This window comes from Capra hircus, unplaced genomic scaffold (genome assembly GCF_001704415.2).
Source record: "Capra hircus breed San Clemente unplaced genomic scaffold, ASM170441v1, whole genome shotgun sequence".
In the NCBI taxonomy this organism is placed as follows: domain Eukaryota; kingdom Metazoa; phylum Chordata; class Mammalia; order Artiodactyla; family Bovidae; genus Capra; species Capra hircus.
The window spans coordinates 911,865-918,602 of record NW_017189518.1 but is presented as its reverse complement, the minus strand read 5'-3'; positions in this window follow the sequence as shown (position 1 = coordinate 918,602).

Below are 6,738 nucleotides of genomic sequence, written 5' to 3'. Positions count from 1 at the left end.
TGATTTTATTGGCAAAACATCTATCATTACAATTGGCATCCAGCAAAAACACCTTTCTTAAGCTGACTCTCAGAAAAAGAGGCTTCCACAAAGATTTTAAAAGCTTTGAAATGAAAACAATTTTCCATGGTCTCTTCAATAGTTCTGTGCCCCTCTCACTGTAATAGTCAGACACAACCAAATGCCATGGGGAGAGGGTGGCTGGCCATCAGGTGGCTCACCTGAGTTGAGCATGAGGTGAATTGACATGAAGAGAAACTTGTAAGACCTACTGCTACAAGTTTTATCTTCTTCTGATCTTGTGAATATTCTGACATTCTGTTCATATAAAATAGAATATACATATGATTCTTTCCTATATACAGCCCTTTTAACATTGAATAGAAGAGGTAACTGTACCCAAGACCTGGAGACAAGTGGAATGACTGGAAACGTGACTCAGCTAGCTGAGAATGACAGCTAAGGAAAACCAGAATGAAAATGTCAAACTGGAGCCTATTATACAGAGTGAAGTAAGCCAGAAAGAAAAACACCAATACAGTATACTAACGCATATATATGAAATTTAGAAAGATGGTAACGATAACCCTGTATGCAAGACAGCAAAAGAGACACAGATGTATAGAACAGTCTTTTTGACTCTGTGGGAGAGGGAGAGGGTGGGATGATTTGGGAAAATGGCATTGAAACATGTATAATATCATATATAAAATGAATCGCCAGTCCAGGTCTGATGCAAGATACTGGATGCTTGGGGCTGGTGCACTGAGATGACCCAGAGGGATGGTACGGGGAGGGAGGGTGGGGTTCAGGATGGGGATTCATGTTGATGTATGGCAAAACCAATACAATATTGTAAAGTAATTAGCCTCCAATTAAAATTAAAAAAAACTCAAAAAAAAAATAAAGAAGAAAATGTCTAGCTATCTCTGGCTACACTAACTTGAATGGTTTGGATGTAGAATCACATATTTGGAGTTTCAAGAATGACTAAGTGGCCAATTTTATTTAAATATTGGATCTCCATATGATTTATAATATTACATCTCTAACAGAGATACACCACTGTCTCTGGGTATACAAACTCAGAACAGGCTTTCCTTGGCTTTGGCTGGAGAGTAGGAGTGGTGCCAAAGCAGGTCCAGTGGTCCCACTGCTTTGAACGATATGAAATTCAAAGACTACCTTAGCATCTCAACATCATCATGCACAGATTTTCATTGTTTCTCTGATATGGGTTTGTTTTTCTAACAAGATCATTAATGTTGACATTCAAGAGATACAAAGTGAGATTCCCTGTGTGCCAGAACCTATGCTAGATGCTACTGAGAAAAAGAAAGCAAAATGAAATTAAGGAGTATCTGAGAACTGGGAGAGGGCCTTTTAAGATTGAGAGCTCAGAGATGAACTCACTGATGAGGAACCTGGAGGAGGTGAGGAAGTGAGCTTTCTAACTCTTCAGGGAAAGTCTGCTCCAGGCACAGGGAACAGGAAGTGCAAAACCCGTGAGGCAGAAGCATGCCTGATGTTGATGAAGTGTGGAATGGAGATCAGAGTGGCTGAACTCAGTTGAACTCTAGGATGAATAAATAGAGAGGTAAGAGAGGCAGAAGGGAGCCAGATCACGTACATTCACTCAGTCATTTGTAAGGTCTTTGTCTATCCCTCTGAGTCTGAGGGCTCTTGAACAGGGAAATGAGCTGACCTGACCTGACTTAATTTTTTACAGAATCACCCAAGCTACAGTGTTAAAATTAACCTGGAATCAAGAAAGGGCAGAGACAGTGATACTGGTTAGAAGACTATTACAAAGTCCAGGTGAGAATTCATGGCCCAGGGGACTAGGATGAAGAGAATAGTAGTGGGAAAATTGTTAAGGTTGAGCCAATAACATTTGTTGATGGATAAGACTCTGCAGGTAAGATGTTTCTCTCCATTCACTGCATCATTTAAATTCTTGATCTTTGCACAAAGGAGCATACCTGGAGTTCCAGGTCACAAAGGGAATCCACAGGGTCCTGTACTTCTTAATTAATGCTCTTGAAAACCCAAGATCTGAGAATGGATACTTAAACCATGATGCTTGCCTTACCCTTCAGGGCACATTCAATACAGCTAGAGTTGCACACTCTTAGTTTGGGTTTAATCACCATGTGGCATGGTTAATTATTTGATAAATTTAGTTTTTCCCAGAGTCCAGTGAAGCTGAGAGGGAACTGAATTAAAAGTAGACAAGTAAAACGCTCAAATGATAATGCCCACTCAGTTCAGTTCAGTTCAGTTCAGTTCAGTTCAGTTCAGTTGCTCAGTCGTGTCCGACTCTTTGCGACCCTATGAATCACAGCACACCAGGCCTCCCTCTCCATCACCAACTCCCGGAGTTCACTCAGACTCACGTCCATCGAGTCAGTGATGCCATCCAGCCATCTCATCCTCTGTCGTCCCCTTCTCTTCCTGCCCCCAATCCCTCCCAGCATCAGAGTCTTTTCCAATGAGACAACTCTTCGCATGAGGTGGCCAAAGTACTGGAGTTTCAGCTTTAGCATCAATCCTTCCAAAGAAATCCCAGGGCTGATCTCCTTCAGAATGGACTGGTTGGATCTCCTTGCAGTCCAAGGGACTCTCAAGAGTCTTCTCCAACACCACAGTTCAAAAGCATCAATTCTTCGGTGCTCAGCCTTCTTCACAGTCCAACTCTCACATCCATACATGACCACAGGAAATACCATAGCCTTGACTAGACGGAACTAAGTCGGCAAAGTAATGTCTCTGCTTTTGAATATGCTCTCTAGGTTGGTCATAACTTTTCTTCCAAGGAGTAAGCGTCTTTTCATTTCATGGCTGCAGTCATCATCTGCAGTGATTTTGCAGCCCCCAAAAATAAAGTCTGACACTGTTTCCAGTGTTTCCCCATCTATTTCCCATGAAGTGATGGGACCAGATGCCATGATCTTCGTTTTCTGAATGTTGAGCTTTAAGCCAACTTTTTCACTCTCCTCTTTCACTTTCATCAAGAGGATCTTTAGTTCCTCTTCATTTTCTGCCATGAGAGTGGTGTCATCTGCTTATGTGAGGTTATTGATATTTCTCCCGGCAATCTTGATTCCAGCCTGTGCTTCTTCCAGCCCAGGGTTTCTCATGATGTACTCTGTACATAAGTTAAATAAGCAGGGTGGCAATATGCAGCCTTGATGTACTCCATTTTCCTATTTGGAACCAGTCTGTTGTTCCATGTCCAGTTCTAACTGTTGCTTCCTGACCTGCATACAGATTTCTCAAGAGGCAGGTCAGGTGGTCTGGTATTCCCATCTCTTTCAGATTTTTCCACAGTTTATTGTGATCCACACAGTCAAAGGCTTTGGCATAGTCAATAAAGCAGAAATAGATGTTTTTTCTGGAACTCTCTTGCTTTTTCCATGATCCAGCGGATGTTGGCAATTAAAATCAGCTTGAACATATGTAAGTTCATGGTTCACGTATTGCTGAAGCCCAGCTTGGAGAATTTTGAGCGTTACTTTACTAGCATGTGAGATGAGTGCAGTTGTGCGGTAGTTTGAGCAGTCTTTGGCATTGCCTTTCTTTGGGATTGGAATAAAAACTGACCTTTTCCAGTCCTGTGGCCACTGCTGAGTTTTCCAAATTTGCTGGCATATTGAGTGCAGCACTTTCACAGCATCATCTTTCAGGATTTGAAAAAGCTCAACTGGAATTCCATCACCTCCACTAGCTTTGTTCATAGTGATGCTGTCTAAGGCCCACTTGACTTCACATTCCACGATGTCTGGCTCTAGGTGAGTGATCACAGCATCGTGATTATCTGGGTTGTGAAGATCTTTTTTGTACAGTTCTTCTGTGTATTCCTGCCACCTCTTCTTAATATCTTCTGCTTCTGTTAGGTCCAGACCATTTCTGTCCTTTATCGAGCCCATCTTTGCATGAAATGTTCCCTTGGTATCTCTAATTTTCTTGAAGAGATCTCTAGTCTTTCCCATTCTGTTGTTTTCCTCTATTTCTTTGCATTGATTGTTAAGGAAGGCTTTTTTATCTCTCCTTGCTATTCTTTGGAACTCTGCATTCAGATGCTTATATCTTTCCTTTTCTCCTTTGCTTTTCGCCTCTCTTCTTTTCCCAGCTATTTGTAAGGCCTCCTCAGAAAGCCATTTTTCTTTTTTGCATTCCTTTTCCATGGGGATGGTCTTGCTCCCTGTCTCCTGTACAATGTCACGAACCTCATTCCATAGTTCATCAGGCACTCTATCTATCAGATCTAGGCCCTTAAATCTATTTCTCACTTCCACTGTATAATCATAAGGGGTTTGATTTAGGTCATACCTGAATAGTCGAATGGTTTTTCCTACTTTCTTCAATTTAAGTCTGAATTTGGCAATAAGGAGTTCATGATCTGAGCCACAGTCAGCTCCTGGTCTTGTTTTTGTTGACTGTATTTTGTTGACTTTGGCTTCAAAGAATATAATCAGTCTGATTTGTGTTGACCCTCTGGTGATGTCCATGTGTAGAGTCTTCTTTTGTGTTGTTGGAAGAGGGTGTTTGCTATGACCAGTGAATTTTCTTGGCAAAACTCTATTAGTCTTTGCCCTGCTTCATTCTGTATTCTGAGGCCAAATTTGCCTGTTCCTCCAGGTGTTTCTTGACTTCCTACTTTTGCATTCCAGTCCACTATAATGAAAAGGACAACTTTCTTGAGTGTTAATTCTAAAAGGTCTTGTTGGTCTTCACAGAACCATTCAACTTCGGCTTCTTCAGTGTTACTGGTTGGGGCATAGACTTGGATTACTGTGATATTGAATGGTTTGCCCTGGAGATGAACAGAGATCATTCTGTCATTTTTGAGATTGCATCCAAGTACTGCATTTCAGACTCTTTTGTTGACCATCATGGCTACTCCATTTCTTCTAAGGGATTCCTGCCCACAGTAGTAGATATAATGGTCCTCTGAGTTAAATTCACCCATTCCAGTCCATGTTAGTTTGCTGATTCCTAGAATGTCGATGTTCACTCTTGCCATCTCTTGTTTGACCACTTCTAATTTGCCTTGATTCATGGACCTGACATTCCAGGTTCCTATGCAATATTGCTTTTACAGCATCAGACATTGCTTCTATCACCATTCATATCCACAACTGGGTATAGCCTCATAAGCACTTCCCAAATCACAGGATCCTTCCTGCCAGGACTTGAGCATGGCAGAGAGTGACATATTAATAGTAAATGGTTTCTTTGCTAGAAAAATGGGCTTTTAAAAGTTTGGGGAACTCCTTTAAAAAGATTGCCTCACAATAGAGGCCTACAGTTGGTATGGATTTCAAACCTGTTTCATATTTGAATAACTGAATAACAGCATCCTACAATGAGATCAGTTAAATGTTTCCCATTTTCATCCCCAAGTTTGACTGATATTAAAGGATTTCCCAGGTAGAGCTAGTGATTAAAGAACCCGCCTGCTAATGCAGGAGATGGAAGAGAGGCAGCTTCAATCCCTGGGTTGAAAAGTTCCCCTGGGAAAGGAAGTGGCAACTTGTTCCAGTATTCTTGCCTGGGAAATCTCATGGACAGAGAAGTCTTGTGGGCTACAGTCCAAAGGGTCAGAAAACATCAAACAGGACTGAAGTGACATGGCAAGCATACAAAGGAACTACTAATACTCAGCCACATGTTGGTCAAATTTCAACTCCAACCTATCATGGGCGATGTAATATTAACTCTATGCCAGGGAATATTGGATCTTCATGAGGAACGTGATTACATTCTATTTCTTAGATCTTGACTAGATCTTAATCCAAGAGATAGCAAGAGAAGTGGCAAACAGTTTAGGTGGCAGCTGACTTAAGAGCACACCTTTGGTCAAAATTCCGAAGAAGGAAGAGCATTCATGTACATGGCCTAAGAGAGGACTGGGCAAAGAGTAAAGACTTGAGGACCTTTAGAGTTTTGGTAAATTAAACAGTAAAGGAGAAAGATCACCTTCCTGCATGACTGGACAGAGTTTTGCTAACCCACTCACCACTGAAAGGGTAAAAGCTATACAATCAACAAAAGTAGTAATCATTTAAAGACTCTGCAAATGGTCTTAAGGGTGAACAACAAATCAAGAAACATCTATTTGGTAATATGTACAAAGATTTCATGGGCTTCCCTGATAGCTCAGTTGGTAAAGAATCTGCCTTCAATGCAGGAGACCCTGGTTCTATTCCTAGGTGGGGAAGATCCCCTGGAGAAGGGATAAGCTACCCACTCCAGTATTCTTGGGCTTCCCTCGTGGCTCAGCTGATAAAGAATCCACCTGCAATGCAGGAGACCTGAGTTAGATCCGGGGTTGGGAAGATCCCCTGGAGAAGGGAAAGGCTATTATCCACTTCAGTATTCTGGCCTGTATATTCCATGGGGTCGCAAGGAGTCAGACATGATTGAGTGACTTTCACTTTCAAAGATTTCATAAGACTGGAATCTGTGGTAATTAAATGAAGACTGCTTCCTCTCTTCCACCTCCCAGTTCAGTGCGGCAGAGACTCCTGACAGACGATAACAACAATAATAATGACAACATCAACAAAAACTGGAAAAGAAAACTAAAACAGACTCAGAGGACTCCAGGTTTAGGAGTCATCAGTAACAAATTTTAAGTAACAATGTGTAATATGTTCAAGGAAATGAAACAATAGATTGAGAATTTTCTTTTTAGGAAACTGCTAATAATGAAAATTCTAAAGCTGAAAATAC